This window comes from Passer domesticus, chromosome 3 (genome assembly GCF_036417665.1).
Source record: "Passer domesticus isolate bPasDom1 chromosome 3, bPasDom1.hap1, whole genome shotgun sequence".
Lineage (NCBI taxonomy): Eukaryota > Metazoa > Chordata > Aves > Passeriformes > Passeridae > Passer > Passer domesticus.
In genome coordinates this window covers 90,087,892-90,107,358 of record NC_087476.1, presented here as the reverse complement: position 1 = coordinate 90,107,358, position 19,467 = coordinate 90,087,892, and the positions used below count along the sequence as shown (strand labels likewise).

At 43.8% G+C, this 19,467-nt stretch overlaps 1 long non-coding RNA gene across 1 annotated transcript; it reads left to right on the top strand.

Moving 5' to 3' along the window:
* The first annotated feature begins 10,006 nt into the window (after positions 1–10,006).
* Positions 10,007–16,551, top strand: LOC135297091 (uncharacterized). Its single transcript, XR_010359113.1, has 2 exons — positions 10,007–10,297; positions 16,284–16,551. It is a non-coding gene; the product is annotated as an uncharacterized LOC135297091 (long non-coding RNA).
* Positions 16,552–19,467: the final 2,916 nt, after the last annotated feature.

Below are 19,467 nucleotides of genomic sequence, written 5' to 3'. Positions count from 1 at the left end.
CTACCCTCTTGCACTGACACTTCCCATCTTTCTAGGAGTCGATACTCAAATAAGCAGAATGTTACAAAGATGGTTTACAGCACACAGCAAAATATTTCGCTCAAAGAGAAGGGAAACTATTCTACAGGAAGCTAAAGCAGATATTAAATTGCACAAACACTTATTCAAAAGGAGGAAATGCTACTAAAACCTGGCCACACAAACCTCGTACAATGTCCATGGACAGCAATAAGTGCATCAGAGAAGAAGGACACAGAACATAGTTGGAGGACCATTTTATATCTCTTCCAAAAAATATAGTGCCATCATTTAAAGCCATTTAGAGATTGGTGGCTTTTTCCAGATACTTTAAGATGTGTTTCATTGTCTCATTATCCAAATTGCTTGCACAGTCCCCCACCAGCATTCACAATTGTTGTTTAACAATTTCCTAAAGCACGGGAAAGGTCATTCTGGACACTACTTGCTTAGAAACAACAATGCAAATACGGGAAAGGGATTCCTTCTGAAATCCAACCTGCCACAAGCAAAAAAAATTTTTTTTTAGTTAAAGTCTTTCACAACTGACCACTTCACTCTAAATATTCGCAGACACTGAGCACACATTCTACCCTCTTTGCCAAGCCTCTGGTTCTGCTGCTCACAGACATTTAATCAGTGCTGTAGCTGCTGAGAGGCTATCCAGTTATGTCTGGCATTCCATACTGCTCCTTAAGTAGTAAAGCACTAATGTACTACTCCTGTGCACGCAAATGAAAGAAGGATATGAATGCAGGGGCTGGACAAGACATCCTGCCAAAAAAAAACAAAACAAAAAAAAAAAAAAAAAAAAAAAAACCCAAAACCCTGCCAGAGTTGATAAAGAAACTTGAGTTTTAAAGAGAGATATTGACACCCACAGCCCCCTGACTAGCTCGTGCCATCCACGTAATCAGTGTGGAGAAACTACTGGAGTGTGAATTTTTTAAGCAAGCCCTCTAAATAAACACACAGCTCCCATGGCACAGCTCCATGCCCCTCCCAGGAAGTGTTCATGGCCAGGCTGGCCGAGTCCTTCACCAACCTGGTCTAGTGCAAGACATCCCTGTCCACAGCAGGGGGACTGGAACTAGGTGGTCTCAAATGTCCCTTCCAATCCAAACCATTCCACGGCTTCATGAAATGTCTGTGTGGTCAAAATGAAAGCCAAGTTAGGTCCTGATGGTCAGACAGGCAGGCAGGTTCTCACTCAGATCACATTCCTAGAGCAACCACACAGAATGAAAATGCAAGTGATGAATCCTGATGTATGTGCATGGGCAGAGACAAAACAGAAATTTGGGGTTAGGCAGCAGAGAGATGGCATTATGGCTTAAATCTTTTTGGGAATTTAAGTGCCACTAAGGTACTTTAGTGCTCGGACTAAAATTCACGCACTAAAGTGTATTTCTAAGTATGGATAAGCATATGCATTAGTAAGGGAACAGAACTTAATGCCCAGTTTCCTTTAAAATGAATTCTGTGTAAAACACTTGGTTAATGTTTTTACATCACCCTAGTAACATGATCAACATTACCATAGAAGCATCTTATATGGAAAGACAGATCACGCTAACCTCATGAAAAGGTAATTCTACTTCCATGACTCATGGCCATAAATCCACACTTGTGGAGTGAAATGGACAGACACCAACCATCCTGAGCTCCCAATGATGTCAGGTTAGTTGGCTATTCAGTATATGTAAATTTGGAAAAAAAAAACCCAAACCAAACAAAACTAAAACAAACCCACAGTACATGTCATACTGAAATTTATAACCCTCCGAAGTTCAGCCTGTTCTGAGCAATTAACACAAAATTACTGCCAGAGCTGTGATATATTGGAATAAATAACTCTTTAAAGAGATACAGATGTTAAATGTGTATGTGCCTTGGAGAGCCGTGTTAAACATTTAAAAATAACCTCAGTGATTATTGGTGTGTTTAGATTTTATAAGATCTAGGGCTGGCAGAGGTCTCTGTGGTTCTTGTTCTGTACCACACCACATGTGTGATCTGGATTAAATTTCAGAGGGAGGTCTCTTTTTGTCCCTCCCAGACTTCTACTTAGTAAGAGTGCAGCAAGCTAAATTCAGAAGCAGGCTAGGAATATGCATCTCCAAAAACTGCATGGGTCACATTTGACAGTGACTAAATAGTGGTGCAAACAACAGTGCTGGTATCCAAGAAATGTAAATCATCAACTTCAATGGTCATTCCTCAGAGTATGTAAGAGGAGAATCAACCTAAGACAACAAACTGTTCACAGATAGGTGCTGAACAGAGTGACCTGCACAAATTTGACATGTACAGGCTTATAAAATGAATACATTATTATATCATATCAAAGAGGAATGATATCCATGGCGATAGCAACGTCAATAGCAAGCATTGTGACCGTGAGGTCGAAGTTTTTCCTTTCAAACTCTCTCTAGTACATATATATATATATACCCCCTCCTCAGCAGGTAAACTACAGTTTGAAGCTGAAAACAAATTCTGTCTCATCCCAACAATGCCACAAAAACTGTTCTGGCAGAGAAAGATGAAGACCAAGAAGGAAATAAAAAAATTCTTTTGCATTCGGTCTTTCTGGATAAGCAGAACTTGTAAATATTACAGTAAAGAGTAAGAGAAATTAGAAAACTACAGTTTTCCCTCTCTGTCTCTTTTTCAGCCCTAGCTTTATGGTAGCCTACCCTCTCACTCTGGACCCCTATCTCCCTACTCAAAACACAAACCACCCACACGTCTGTCAACCAATTCTCTTTCCTGCAACTCCCAAGACTCCCAGCTCAGCCTAGTGTGTAACCAGCTACTCCCAACTCAGTCACATTTCCCAGTGGTGCTGCTCTGAGCATGTGCTCCACAGGTTCTACAGGAAGGCTGAGTCCGTGGTTACCAGCAATTATTTCAAAAGCACCTAGTGTCCAGCCTGTGGTGACATGGATAACTAACAGAAGAGTTTAAGATTTAACATTTCTCCCCAAAAATACAGATTATCTTCCCTCACTTCTACCTCTTAAGCACCTCCAGTACACTTGTTTGCATGCTTGCTGAGGGCTGAATTAGCCACAGTTATTGCATTTTGTCACATGTTCCTCTTTTAGGAATAATTTACACACAATGAGAAACTTACACCATTATATAAGTCATTGTTAAGCTTGTCTCAGTCTTCATTGTACTAAACACTGCTTAGAAACCACACATAAATATGTTGCTTTCTTATGCTACCAAACAGCAGACAAATACAAAGTAATGAGCCATTCTTTGAAGCACTAAAATCCAGTCTAGAAAAAAACAGACATGGTACAAAGAGTTGCCTCAATTCCTGATTTATGAATGAGGACCAATGAGTTTGATCACAAGGTAGTTTTCCCATTTTACCTGAATAGGAAGCCCAGCCCATGAAGCTTGTTGGGAGATCTATAGAACTCCACACATTCTCATTCAGTAGAACATCTCAAAAAAAAAAAAGAGTGAAAACTGTCTTGTTTTTCAATAGGAAAAAAAAAGACTCTTAAAAAAAAAAGAAATTAGCAAAAGAGTCTGTTTCAAACTTCTGACTCTAAAAACCTATTGCTATTGTTTTACAATACCAGTTTGAGTTTTTAGTAAACTCTAACTGCCACATAATTTTTCCCACTGGATATGGGTGAACAAACCCCTGTAATGCAAGGCTTCACCAGGAGCAAGCAGCCCACTGAGCTCGAGCTCAGCTTCTTAAGCCTTGGAAAAGACAACAAGCTTCTCATTACCTCATCTTTCATCAACCTGTTAAGAAAAAAACCAAAGGAAAGTTGTGCCCTTTAGCCTTTCAAAAAAGTTCTGATCAATCTGGGCTTTAATTGGAGCATCTGTGGTTTAGTTCATCCCTGAGAAGAAGGTAGTGAGTAGTAGAAAAAGGTAGTATGTATGTGAACCTGTCTCTTGACTGTAAGTTTTTAGATGGTTGCACATAGCTAGAGAACCCAAATCATAAATTTTGATCAGTAAACAGTTGGTTCATAGAATCAAAGAACAGCTTGGATTGGAAGGGACCTTAAAGATCATCTAGTTCCAATCCTCATGCCCTGGGCAGGGGCACTTCCCACTAGACTAGGCTGATGACAGCCCCATCCAACCTGGCCTTGAAAGCTTCCAGGGATGGGAAGTGTTCCATTCACAGCCTCTCTGGGCAACCTGTTCCAGTACCTCATCCCCCTCACAGTAAAGGATTTATTCCTGCTGACTGATCTGATGCCATCTTCTTTCATGGAATCATAGAATCATCAAGGCTGGAAGAGACCTTCCAGTTCATCCAGTCCACCCAGCACCACCACTGAAACCACTAAGCCACATCAGCCAGTGCCAGATCCAGACACCTCATGAACATCTCCATGGATGGTGACTTCACATATTCCAATGCCTGACCACCCTAACAGTGAAGTTTTTTTCCTAATGTTTACCCAGAATACCCGCGGTTTTAAGTTTAAGGCCATTCCCTCTTGTTCTTTCAGTGTAGGTAGAGCAGAAGAGACTGATCCCCACCTCACTGCCACCCTCCTTTACTGAAAGTGTACTCGAGGTTAAAGCCATTCCTGCTTGTCCTATCATTACCTGCTCCACCACAACGTCCCTCTCCAGCTCTTTAGGTACTGGAATGTGAGAGCCTGAGTCTTATCTTCTCCAAGCTGAACAGCCCCAACCCTCTTGGCCTGTCTGCATAGCAGAGGATCCCAGACTTGTCAGGCACAATTTGCCCTCAGTCATGTCATACTGGCTGTTGCAAGTCACCTTATTTTCCATGTGCTTTAGCACAGCTTCCAGAAAGGATCTGCTCCACGATTTTGTCAGGCACAGAGGTCAGGCAGACTGGCCTGTAGCTCCCTGGATTTTCGCTTTTTAAAATCGAGGTTGTCCTGGATTGTCAAGCAAATTGTATTCTGTTTGCCATCTGTATGGCAGTTGTCTTCTGTTAAGCGGGCAGTTTTCCTTACCTCTTCCACACCCACTCCTCCCTCCGGGGAGACATCTGCTGATAACAGGCTATGGAATGTCACTGTATGACTGATAAGAACTACAGCATCCCATTGTGAGATGCTGCAGCATAGAGGAAAGAGCTGAGCATTCCTACCTGGATATAATCTTGAGTTCTGGAACACTAGCATGGCTTCTCCACTGGATTTTCTAGAGGAACAGCTGGCTCTTCCACTGGATCTTCAGAGGAAGACTGCACCCGTCTACAGGATCCGTGCTCCAACAGAACCACACCTGGCACTCCAGGAGGACTGCAGCCACAATTCCAAATGGACTGCTACCAGCACCCTGACCAACAGGGTGTCAGGTTGTGATCTGACTCTGTCAGTGTTGTTTTGGTTTACTGCATTGTTTATTTTATATTTTTATTCTCTTCCCTAATAAAGAACTGTTATTCCTACTCCCATATTTTTGCCTGAGGGCCTCTTAATTTCAAATTCATAACAATTCGGAGGGAGGGAGTTTACAGTTTTCCATTTCAGGAGAGGCTCCTGCCTTGCTTAGCAAACACCTGTCTTTCCAAACTAAGACAGGGTTATTTTTCCCCTTTTTCAGCCAGAGGGACTGCCACGATTTCTCAAGTATGATGGTTAGTGCTTAACCACTTCTTTCACGATGTGCAGATGCATCTCATTGGTTCCCATGGACTTGGGCACCATCAGGTTCCTTAGATGGTCTTGAATCAGACTCCCAGAGCAGGCATTGTCCCAGTCCCTGAAAATCTGGATCTGTTTTCCATAAAAAGCTCAGAGGTAGACAATTTTCATAAAGAGAGGCAAGAGGATTCTCTTTGATTCTACCATTGTGAATTTCCACTTACCTAATACAGCAAAAGAGAACATTATTTTACCAGAATAAAAAACAAGACAAATGATGGCAAGCATCCCCTGCAGAGAAATGCCAGAAATACTTATTAGATTGAAAGAGTCAAGAAACTGAAGTTTGGCTCTGGGGTTTATATCCTACAATCCTGAGCTGGTAAAGATGGGAAATTGTGCCAAAAAGCTGTGAGACTATTTAAGGCAGAGGAAAATATATTCATCTGTTTTTTAAATAGGAACAGACATAAACAGTAACATAATCTACAGACAGAAATATAAGAGAAAAGTATTGAAAGAGAAAAAATATTTCAGGCTCCTCCCTCAGAAATTACAATTCCCAGAAGACAATTCTGAGACACTTCCCTGAAATGCCCTCACTTCTGATAAATCATGGATCAGAATACGTACTCTGTGGAAGAAGACAGTTTTTTGCATCTTCTTTTACTTTTTTAAGGAAAACAGTCACCATCCACAGGAACGAAGATGGGAAAGGAAGTATTAGGGACTGTGGACAATTAGATGGAAAGAACATAATGTGGAATCACTTATTTTCATAGGCATCATGAGTGGTGAAGGTTTCTGCCCCTAGTAAGACAGATTTCATAAATGACACGGATGCCTGATTTCAAGAGATAAAACAAAAGGCAAAATTAAGTTCTTGCAATCTAGTCTTCCACTTCCTCTAACAGGTGGTTTGGTTCTTGTCCATAATTTGGTCACCCAAACCTAGAAATGCCGAGGTCATACAGCTTAACTCACATGTGTGCATAGTGCTTCCACTGCTTCAACACAAGCGGGGAGCATGCAATGAGCTGCACAGCCCTGAGTCACAAAGCTGTGGGCTGTTTCATTTCTAGTAAGGATAATGAGAAATAAGATAGAACCCAAATGTAGGGTTTCTGTCACAGTCTCCTTCTATGAAATGTGGTATTTCCAGGATGTGTTTCTCAATCCAGCCATTGGCAGATCAGCTTGTGTGAACAGCTCAAGGACGGTAACCTTTCTGCTTGCAAAGTAGGCAGCAGCAAGGAGAAGCGAAACAAGCTTTCAAGTGCACTTTACTCACAGCGGCCCCATTCCTTCTCTCCCAGTGACTAAAGCTAGGACAGCACATTAACACAATATCCAAGAGTAAGTAGCCTTTCTGTTTCCTCTCCCTTCCTCCAAACAACAAGCACAATTCTTTGAAATGTTAACGTGTTCTGCTTCTCAGATGAACTCAGCACTGTGTCAGCAAATGACAAGTACAAGTGCTGGCGCCAAAAAGATGCAATTATTATGCATGGCTTGTGCAGGACCTTTACATATTTCTGGCATTAAAATATAAGTCTGTTTTGCATCATCTGGATGTGATTTTAGTGTTTTAGTTAATTTGAAACAGCATTGCATGCAGTACGCTGTGAGGAGTTTGGCTCTTTCATGGTAAGCCAACATGAAGCAGATACTCAGTCTACCCACACCAAGGCTGCTGGAATTTCTATTGGAATGAGGATTATTCTCTTGTAACAGTGCTGGTTTTGGCTGCTTGCAGCAGGCTGGGCAGAATCATCAGAAGCAGATCATTAAAGCTCAACACATTCCCAAAAGTCAGACTGAATTAGTTGGGCTGGAAGGCAGTTTATACATTTTCTATTTTTATCCAATAATAAAAACTTGGTTACTTTGGCCCAAATCCCACAGCAGGTTTCCTTACAGCAGCTCAGGGATGTGCCAACCTCCCTCATTGGCAGGCAGACACTCTGCCTGTAAGTTGGGGTGGACCAGGGCTTGGCCAAAGCTTTCCCTCACCAGGAAGAGGCATTTGGATCATAAAATCATGGAGTGGCTTGGTCTGGAAGGGACATTCATCTCATTCCAACCTCATGCCATGGACAGGAACACCTTCCACTAGACCAGGTTGCTGAGAGCGCCATCCAGCCTGGCCTTGATCACTGCCAGGGATGGGGCATCCACAGCTTCTCTGGACAACCTGTTCCAGTGCCTCACCACCCTCACAGCAAAGAACTTCATCCTGATATCTAATCCAAACCAACTTTTTTTTAGTTTGAAGCCATTCACCCTTGTTGTAGTTTGAAGCTATTCCCCATTGTCCTGTCTCTGAATGCTCTTGAAAAGAGTCCCTTTTCCATCGTTCTTGTAGTTTCCTTTCAGGCACCAGAAGGCTGCAATTAAGTTACCCCGAAGCCGTTTTTCTTCCAGGCCAAACAATCCAAATTCTCTCAGCCTTTCCTCGTAAGAGAGATTCTCCATCCCTCTAATCCTCATGGTGGCCTGCGCTGGACTCGCTCCAACGGGTCCGTGTCCTGCCTGCGCTGGGGACCGCAGAGCTGGATAGAGGGGCAGAATCCCTTCCCTGGCCCCGCTGCCCTCACTGCTTTGGACGCAGCCGGGGGTCGGTGCTGAGCTCTTCACCGTGGCCCCAAAACTCCGTCTGTGCGCCGAAAGCTTTTCGCTTGCTGCTGCCGCCAGGGGACACTGCGGGCACGGCTTGGGGACACCGAGAGCACAGCTTGGGGACACCGCGGGCACGGCTTGGGGACACTGAGAGCATGGCCTGAGGACACTGAGGGCATGGCCCGGTGACACTGAGGGCACAGCTTGGGGACACTGAGGGCACAGCTTGGGGACACTGAGGGCATGGCCTGGGGACACTGAGGGAATGGCCTGGGGACACTGAGGGCATGGCCCGGTGACACTGAGGGCATGGCCCGGTGACACTGAGGGCATGGCCCGGGGACACTGAGGGAACGACTTGGGGACACTGCGGGCATGGCCTGGGGACACTGAGGGCATGGCCTGGGGACACTGCGGGCACAGCTTGGGGACACTGAGGGCATGGCCTGGGGACACTGAGGGAATGGCCTGGGGACACTGAGGGCATGGCCCGGTGACACTGAGGGCATGGCCCGGTGACACTGAGGGCATGGCCCGGGGACACTGAGGGAACGGCTTGGGGACACTGCGGGCATGGCCTGGGGACACCACGGGCACGGCTTGGGGACACTGAGGGCATGGCCTGGGGACACTGAGGGAATGGCCTGGGGACACTGAGGGCATGGCCCGGTGACACTGAGGGCATGGCCCGGTGACACTGAGGGCATGGCCCGGGGACACTGAGGGAACGGCTTGGGGACACTGCGGGCATGGCCTGGGGACACTGAGGGCATGGCCTGGGGACACTGCAGGCACAGCTTGGGGACACTGAGGGCATGGCCTGGGGACACTGAGGGCACAGCTTGGGGACACTGAGGGCATGGTCTGGGGACACTGAGGGAATGGCCTGGGGACACTGAGGGCATGGCCCGGTGACACTGAGGGCATGGCCCGGGGACACTGAGGGCATGGCCCGGGGACACTGAGGGAACGGCTTGGGGACACTGCGGGCATGGCCTGGGGACACTGAGGGCATGGCCTGGGGACACTGCGGGCATGGCCCGGAGACACTGAGGGCATGGCCTGGGGACACTGAGGGCACAGCTTGGGGACACTGAGGGCATGGCCTGGGGACACTGAGGGCATGGCCCGGTGACACTGAGGGCATGGCCCGGTGACACTGAGGGCATGGCCCGGGGACACTGAGGGAACGGCTTGGGGACACTGCGGGCATGGCCTGGGGACACTGAGGGCATGGCCTGGGGACACTGCGGGCATGGCCCGGAGACACTGAGGGCATGGCCTGGGGACACTGAGGGCACAGCTTGGGGACACTGAGGGCATGGCCTGGGGACACTGAGGGCATGGCCCGATGACACTGAGGGCATGGCCCGGTGACACTGAGGGCATGGCCCGGGGACACTGAGGGAACGGCTTGGGGACACTGCGGGCATGGCCTGGGGACACTGAGGGCATGGCCTGGGGACACTGCGGGCACGGCTTGGGGACCCCTCGGGCACGGCCAGGGGCGCCGCGGCGGAGCCCGGCCCGGCCGGGCCCGCACAGCCCCAGGCGGGGAAGGGCCGCAGCCGCTCCGTCAGCCCGAGGGCGGAGCGGGGTCCCCTGTGCCCGGGACGCCGGAGCCCGGTCCCCGCGCCGTGCCTGCCCGGGGCTCCGGCGGGGTCCCGAGGCTGCTGAGCACACCGTGCCGGGAACTGCCCCGGAGCGGCGCCGGGGGCACGGACACGGCTGCACGTCCCGGTGCGGGACTTCCAGGCATGTCAAACCTGCGCCGCGCTTTGGCACACGCGGGGACTTCCCCTCGTCTCAGCGAGCCCGGATCCAGTAAATGAAAATTCTGAGCCTGCTAGTTACTTGGATGGAGAGTCCCTGATGGCAATTTATAGACTGTGTATTGTGACTAACGATCACTGGGTCACTGGGATTTTTTTGAAGGCTTTCAGGTTTTGCCTGGCAAGCCACCTTAACGAGAGTGGAACATAAAGAAGACAGCGGTGACAGCCAGCACAACACTCTATGTCCATGGAGGTTATTCCACTGCATAGGTAAGATACCAGAATGGCTCATGAGATACTGAGCACCTCCAATGATAGCTACAGCCAGTGCTGTGAACAAACTGAACAAAGCTGTGGGCCAGAATTACAGAATAATTGCTAACCCTGAGCCAACACTTTTAACATGTGTCCTCAGAGCACACACAGAAGCACCAGCTCAAATTCCCTGAGAGGGATGGCCATCAGAGGAAACATCGACTAACAGCACAAGAATTGCTTCACATTGATCTTGCCAAAGCCACAAAACTGAAAACGCTGCACAGTCACACAGTTTCTGCTCCAGCACTGTCCCAATGTATCCCTGAATAAGAAAAAACCCTTTATTATTAGCTCTGCTGCTCAGCAAGGCTAACTATGCCATCCTGTCAATGCATCTGCATTGCTTCCCACACAGAGGTTTTCCATTTATTGCACACTGCATTGTGCACTTAAGGTGCACTTGGAGAGCAAGCACGCACAGTGATTCAGAACAGGTATTTGTAACAAATCACATCACCTCTTGGTAGTCACTTTAGTACAAGATTGAGAGCAGCTCGAGGAATAGTTTGATCATTACTAAACATTAATCTCGTCTGCTGATTCTGCTGTACAACTGGAAACTTCTGGCAAGAAGGGAGCAACAAACATCTCCAAGGTTATCTTGATAGGAGTGGCTTCCCACAACTTAAGCCACATTGTCTTTGAAATTATGACCAAAGGAATATGTACCTGCTTTTTAAAAGCAAGCATGTAAATCCACTAACACAATGGTTAAATAGAAAAACATTACCCCAAATAATTTTCTCTCATTTGGAAGCAGAATGTACTTCATATCAAGTGTGATTTCTCTTTTTAACAGCTTTATCTTAATGCTTTTAGTATTTTACTTCTACAACTATAGCAAACATTTCATTCACTGCTTTTCAGTCAATGCTTGGAGTTGCCTCAGAAAGACACATAAATCCTGGGCTGCACTGATCACTGATCAAGAATAACACACACTCAGGGGCTAAAGCACTGTCCCAAGGCAGCAAGCTTGGTGTGAACTCTGAAAGGATTCATTAGGCATTGTTTTCCTTGTGATTGTTTCAATCCCTTACACAATATTATAGAGGGCAAGTCCTAAAGGAATTTATACTAGACAAATGGTTTTATTTTGTACATGAACATCCCTGAAAAAAATCAGGGAGAACTAAAATGTGGGATATGTAGGGGAAAGTACGCGTGATTCTGTAAAAACACTTAGTATTCTGAGTGCCTTTTTGGGGAGCTAAACGTCATCTGAGAAAATTGTGAATGTTTTGCAGTTCCCAAGGGAAAAGTGTGGAACATATTCCTGCATGACATAGGCTCATGTCTCACCTGGAAGCCCTGACTCATTGCTTGGGTACACTGTTCTGTACATCAGATGCTGTGTAAGACATGATTTTTCCACTGTGCATTATGCAATTTCTTCTGTAATAAAAACTGAATGAGGAAACTACAAGAAGCTCTCAGTTCCAAATGAGCTTATTCCATTTTATTGGTGCTGGCAAACCTTTCTGCAGAGTGGCACATAGATGGGCTGCCTATCCTGCCTGACTCATGGGATTCAAATGCAGTGTACATATTGTGATCACGCTACTGCAAAGGCTACTGAAATGAAATGCTGTGAACAATTATGAAGGGTAACCTCTCACTGAGTATTGCAATTGCACTGACATAGAAAGTATTAGTATAGAGGTGAAAAGAGTTTATCACTTAATGTCTTCTCTTGAAGGCACAAATCTCTTTGAAAATAAAGCTCTGTGTGACATCTAGACGTTCACAACATACCCCAAGAACACATGACCACAAAAAATATTTCCATATATGAAATAAAGAAGTCATCATTCTAGTCACAAGAAAACTTCCAAATCTCCACCTTGCTTATTCCCAAAGGAAAGTGGAGAAGGAAATTAATTTTTTTATGTCATCACATCTGAATCAAAAAAGCTCCAGAGGAACATGGGCCATGAAGAAAATAGCTCTGACTAACCAGCTAGTTCAGCCTGGAGAAAAGGAGACTGAGGGGAGAGCTCATTGTGGTCTTCAACATCCTCATGAGGGGAAGTGGAGGGGCAGGCGTCAATCTCTCCACTCTCCTGACCAGTGACAGGACTCAAGAAAACTTCTCAGGGGAGGTTTAGGTTTGGTATCAGGATAAGGCTCTTCACCCAGAGGGTGTCTGGGCACTGGAACAGGCTCTCCAGGAAAGTGGTCACAGCACCAGCCTGACAGAGCTCAAGAAACCTTTGGACAATGCTCTCAGGCACATGGTGTGACTCTTGGGGTGTCCCGTGCAGGGCCAGGAGTTGGACTCTGTGATCTTGATGAGTCCCTTCCAGCCCAGGGTATCCAGTGCTCTGTGTCAAAGGGGTCAGTTCAGCAGATCAGTGACAGCGCCACGGCTGCCCATCAGCACCCAAGAGTTCAGCTATTACTGAAGCATGTTAACAAGCCAGCTGAGGTATTTGTGCAGCTATCAAATGACAGATGATCTGTCCAGTTTATGTATACAAGTGTTGGATGCCAAATGAGGGTGAAGGGGTTCATAATACAATGTGTTCAGTAGCAAGCACAACCTCCTAATTCAAGGCATTCCCCAGCCTTTACTTCTGTCTCTCTGCCATAGCAATCTCCCCTCTCTCAGCTGTGCCATGTCTGTTGTTTGCAAAGTCATTCCAAACAGGACCAGGCAACTGTTGCTCAAAAAATGCTGTTTTATCATACAAGATTTCTTTTCAGCCATCTACGGTTCAATGACCAAATTTATTACACAGCCTATAAACATGGTGCTGCCAAGAGAGGGAGAGCAGCAATATGGGAGAAGGGTGGGAGAGAGAGGTTAAAACCTGCTTTAGTTGGGGTTGCCACCTGGAAAAGTGCATGTGCGCCTACTCTCTCGTGCAAAGGATTGAAATTCTAGCCTAGGTAGTTTTCAGACACAAACAAAGCTCATTTTTTCCTCTGGATGGCTGAAGTCTCTACCCTTTCTCTCCCTACTCTGAGTAGAAGCAGAGCATCTTGGCTGGAACCCTGGCAGAAAGGCATTCCCTGATGACAAATGCTACTGGCCTGAGAGGTGGAGAGGAGTAGGTTTCACCCTGACCTTTCTCACAAGATTAAAACCAAAACTTCTCACTCTTTGACTGCACCAGTAACAAACCACAAAAAAGCACACTGTGATGTCTTACCTTAAAGCCTCAGTGGCCTTTCAAGGGAACCAAGACATTTGAGTGAGAACTGAAGTGGGTTAGGCAGAGGTTTGTCCCTTTCTGTCAGTTCTGGTAATCAATGGGCAGAGGAGCAGAGCGACATCCATGCAGTCAAAACTGTGGCTGCTGCATTTACCAGAAGCTATTTCTCAGTGCTCTTACTCAGCTGGAATGTACCCCCATAAACACTGCTACTGAAATCAGTTTGTAAACTAGCTGTCATCCACACCCATTTTAAAACTCCTTTGTACTGCCAAGATGGCATAAAGGTGGGGTATAGGGAAACAAAGAAGGAGCAGTGTTTCATTTTATTAGTTAAGTTGGTAGGACCACAGTTTTGAGAACATCAAGGCGAATCATTCAAGCACTTAACAACATACACAGCTGTTTGCAATTTCCCCCAAGATTTTGAGAAAATCTAGACTGCAATGTGAAGCTTCACAGCCTGAATATGGGTCTGTGCATGCATCTCTTTTGCCCTCACTGGGAGTATCAGCACACAATTAAATTAAAATATTTTAATTTGCTAACTGCAGTGCTGTAACAGTAATGCAAATCTTTTTTTGCAATTGAAGAAAGTCCACTTTCATGCCAAATATACATTAATTAAACTTGCCACATACAATTCCCTGAGTGGACTGAAGGTTGAAAAGAAGTCTGCTCCATTAAACTCCAGAGAATAACCTCAGAGAACTAATCCTGGGTTGCTAATTGAATGACATCAGAAAGCAGCCATCAGCCGTGTTCTGCCAATTTCCTAGACGCTGGAGAGCTTTGTCAAGAGTTGCATTAAATGATCTGTCATCAACTGGGTATTAATCTCTCAGTATTTTATTACTCAGACCTAAACAGGGCCTTCTGGAGGGCATGAATTATTGGTAATGGAGGGCAGTAATTACAAAGTGAGGTACAGTGTAGAAAACATGACCAGTGAGTTTAAACGGTGTCTGGGGACTGTTTAATATTGTGCTGGCAAACATTGCATGCAATAAAACCATTTGAGAGAGAAGAGATATAATGCAGAAAATCCAGCCTCTAAACAACAAAAAGGAGCCCCAAAGCAGAAAATTACATTTTTTTGTTTCTCACATTAAGGTGTAACCTGCCAGGCTCTGCTGCTATAACAGAGCAGTAGGTTCTGACAATACCTCATGGATGTGACGAGTTTCTTGCATGTGCTGCAGGACTGGACACTTTTTTTAACATGTGGTAATTTCTATAAATGAGATGCCATATTCCATGGCCGGCCTTTTGGGTGCCGTGTGGCTGATGAGAATCTTGCTGAACCCAGTGGTGAAAGGGATCCAAGTAAAAGCAGAGGTAATTTGAGGAAATTTACACTATTTGTGCATAATATGGACGTGATTCTGTTATAGCTAAGAAAATATTTCAGTACAAAGAAAACAAAATCTCAATGAATTATTACAGTTGAAATATCACAACCTGAGCCAAGCATGAACAGACACTATATATTCTCAAGGGACGGTAAGGAAAAATAAATCAAAGCACACTCATACAGGGATCAGCTGTCACAGGCAGGGCATATGGCTGATAAAAAGATAAGAGGCTTTGGAAAGCATCACTGAATTATTAGGAAGCCTCAGTCCATGAAACACAGAACCAGCCTGTCCAGTTTACACGATACAGCCTGATGCTCCCACAGCCATTGTTACTGAGCGAGAAAGCGTGAGTAAAAGCAGAGGAGTTTTGTTCAGGTGTATCAGGAAAGATCAGGAACCATTTCCCTGAATTGCTACTCAGTGCAACAAACCCCCTGCCTTGAAGAACTTTTATTAATAGGTAAAATGGGCAGATGGTACTGGGAAGAGATATATCTAACCTGCTAAATGACAAACAGAAATGTACCTTGCAAAGAACAGTGGGCCTAAATGAAGAACATTTGTTTATTAAACAGGAATTCGAAATGCACAGCATAAAAGAAAAAAAAAGTCAGTATTGTTAAGGAAAATACAATGTTTCTGCACACAGAAAGTTGAGACTCTGTATATCGACTTGGGATAGATTTTTGTTTTCTTACTCACTGCTATTTTTAATTTACATTCAGTAGCTGAATCACTGCTCTTGAAATGTTACTGTTCCATATAAAACACTGTTTCGGTATAAAACAAGCAGCAGATGTGCAACAAGATTTTTATTAAGAAATATTGCTTATTAATAATTAAAAATACTAATTGATTAATGCAACAGTTTCATATCCTTGTGTTATCATTTGTGATAGTATATTCCTCAAATTTTTGAGATCAAACCAGGAAAATGACAGCTAGGAGTCTCTGCATATGCATCTGATATCAGACATTGAGATAAAAGTGAAATTGAAAACACATAATCTGTATTTTCTTTTGAATGTATACACCTGGTACTTAAAAAGTAAAATAATTTAATTTTACTGAACATTATAAAATGTGTAACTTGGTATCAAAGTTATTATCTACGAATGTATGTTGTTTTGTGAATTTGTAGTTGGAGATGTACAGAAGAAAACCCCAAATAAATAATGATGGAAAATCAATTAGTGGAAACTGTGGGAATTGTTTTTCATATTAATTAAGTGGAATATTTGCAGCTTTGCAAAATATCAATAAAAATTATATAAAAAGCTGATAGTCTAATAATTTAGAGTGAAAATGTTTTGATTACACAGTCTCTTAACACCATGGTAAAAATACAGGTGTGTTCGTATGTGAGTGGCATTCAGCATTTCTCATAAAAAGCCTGACTGGTTATGTAACTTTATTTTACAGCCCTCAATCATCCATATCCCCGTTTATGCTCCTCTAGTTGAACTGTGTCCACAGGAAGATCCTGTTCTTGCCGCAAGCTGCTCTGCGTGGGCTGACTTCACTGACTCTGATCTGAAACTCCAGACGGAAGAAGGGTGGAAGTACCAGCAGGACAAAGGTTCACACACAGGAAGGCTCCCTCAATATTTTATTCACCTGGAAAACAGGAAAATACCTAAGTTGTACTCAGTAATTTCCTCACCTGTATGATTAAAAAGACTCTTTCAAATTTGATTGCTCTTGGCTATTAATCAAGTCCTTAAACAGAGCTGATGAATCACCTACCCCTAGAAAAGGATGAGCAAGGGTGCTTAACCTCTCAGTGCACTGACAGGACAGGTCCTGAGTCCATACTGGAACTTAGCAAACAAATGGGATGACCAGAATTTACAAGGGAAATTTCTAGCTTAGGTACTATTGTCATTTACTGTAAGAAATGAAAGGAAAAAAAAAAATTCACCTCTAGAGATTATTTACCTCGCACCCAATAGTGCACTTGGAAATTACTGTACCCTAAAACAGCTCTGATAAGCAAAGATGAAACTCAAATAGCTAAAAGGGAACTAAAAGAGCTCTTGCTTAGTATCAAATCCTGTTTTAAAACTTTCTGCTCTTAAAGACATCCTGTTTATATATTTAATCAATGAACTGGATGTAAGACAAACAAAAATGGCCTGCAATCTTCTGTGAAATGCATATTTGCAGAGATGGAGTAACTCAGCTTTTAAAGTAAACAGCTAAACAGCTTGGGAATTTCCCCAGATTCCTGGTAGATTTTGTTTCTCTTTCTCTGTGAACAGTGTTCTAATTTTTTTCTTTGTTCTGGGAACATATCATGGTTCAGTGGTAGGCATTTAGAAAACTCCCTTTTTTTCCGCTCTTTCCTTACATGGATCTAATCAAAGAATTCAATTTGGTAAGAGACTCTGCCTCTGACAAAACCTTACATCTGACCTCCTGTGAAAATGAGTTCCTGGATAAAGAAATCTTAGGGGATTGCTTTGTTTGTTTTAAGATCTGCTTTCTTTTAAAGTTCAATTGCAAGCCTTCTCTAAAGAGAATAAGGACAGGAGGAAATATTTTGGACCAGCAGCATGCTCAGTTCATCCCAAAACTAAGTGGGCTTCATGCACACATGCCAATCCACAAAATTGCTTGTATGCATAATTTCTGCTGGAAGGCTTTCTGATGTCTTTCTTCTGACAGGTAGAAACTTCTTCACACATATAGCTCAAAAATAAGTACAGGTTATACCTATTTATTCTTCTACTAACACTACTACTTTTCTGTGACAGCCCTTATGTGATCTTTACTCTGATGTTATTACATAGAAAATGATCCCACCACTTTTCAGACTTTGTCTCTGAAAAAAAAAAAGATTCTTTATTCCCCTAACCCTCCTAGTAGCCTTCTCTGTATCTGTACTAGTTTTGGTTCACCTTTCTTTATCATGGTTGAGCAGAAATGTATGCAGTATTTCAGATGAGGTCTGGCCAGGCTCTCACATAATTACATTGATATTTCTCTCTTTAAGAACACAGATACACAAGAAATAACCCCGTCACTATGCATTTGAGTGCCTGTTCTCCCTTCTTTTTGCTCCACTGCATTGGTACCTCAGCATCAGTTGCTAATATGCTTTTGCTCATTCCTTCTGTTGGCATTTCCACCTCAAGAGCCTACACCTCGTGTCAGAAATTCTTGTGAATTGTTCTTCGAGTGTGTGACTGTACACTTGGCGTTGTGGCAGGACGCTAGATAATCTCATCTAGGTTCCCTTGTCCCCAGAAGGCTGGAGCAGATGATCTCTCAGAGTTCCTTCCAACACGGGCTGTCCCATGACTCTATGGTTCTATGAATAATGGCATTTCTATTCCCTTCTGCAAGGTCATGCAGTCTCTTTTGCAGAATATTTCAGTCTTCTTCTGTAGTAATGGTCCCTTTGTACCCAAAGTCTTCACCAAAGACACTAAACAAGAGAGGTCTGTGATCAGTCCTTGAGAATCTCCACTAATAAAGAATTTCTTAGCCTAATAACTCACTTTTCAAAAATAAATTTTGCCATTTTCCTTCAGCTAATTCTACTTTTTGAATAGCTAGTCTTATTTTTCAATTCTTGCACAATTTCTCCAGCTGAAGCAATTGTATCTTAGATGGCATTGCATCAAATATTGAAGGAGTGTCTTGTTGCTTATTCCTTATTGTCAATTATTTACCTGAGACAGATAACAAATTGGTACTCTCAAGATTCAGTTTATAATGGGAAGAAAAGTTTTAATAATCTGCTTATCCCAAGAGAGACTACTTACAACCCTTACTTAGAATTTCAAGAGCTTTGATGTTTTAATAATTTAGAATGATGAAAACATGACAATAAGCTCATTATGTGACAGTTAAAGGAGAAAGCTTTTCCACCTGACTGGAGATGTACCCACACTGTGTTCCAGGGGAATGGTCTGGGCAGACTTAATTGGACTGCAGCCAGATGGGTGTAAAAAGCTCTACCAGCAGTCTGTAGAACTTTCTGAACACATACAATAAAAGCTCTCCTACAGCAAATTTAAAGCAAACACACGTTTTACAGGTGTCATTTTCTCTTTGGCTCCATGAAGAAGCTGCTTCAGGAGGAGATAAGCTGTGACACTGGAGCACCGTAGTCACTTAGTATTGACTCCACAAATTAATGTTTTTATTCTACACCAAGACCTTTGTGGTTTAGTTTTTCCACTTCTAAAGAGAACAGTAATGATTCCTTTGCAGCAGACCAAACTCATAATTAGCAGGAAACAGGTTATTTGCAAAAGCTATGCCAGATATTTTCACAATACATTTGATGTCATGATTTCAAAATTCTGCAGTGAGAAAAGATTCCTACTGTACCATTACAGGTTTTTTCCATAAGAGCTAAGAGTAGGAAAAAAATACCTGGATGAATGCCAGAAAGGGAGCATGCAATCCCAGGGATGATTGCTACTACAGTTTCTTTATTAAGAAGTACCCACTTCCAGAGAGCCTGGAGCTATTCTTGAGTTAAATATTACCCAAGTGAGTAAGCAAAGGACTGCGTGTCCTCTGAGGTAGCTGTAGGACCATTTCTACTTCCAGTGAAATCAACATAAATCCCACATTTCTGCAAAGAATTAAG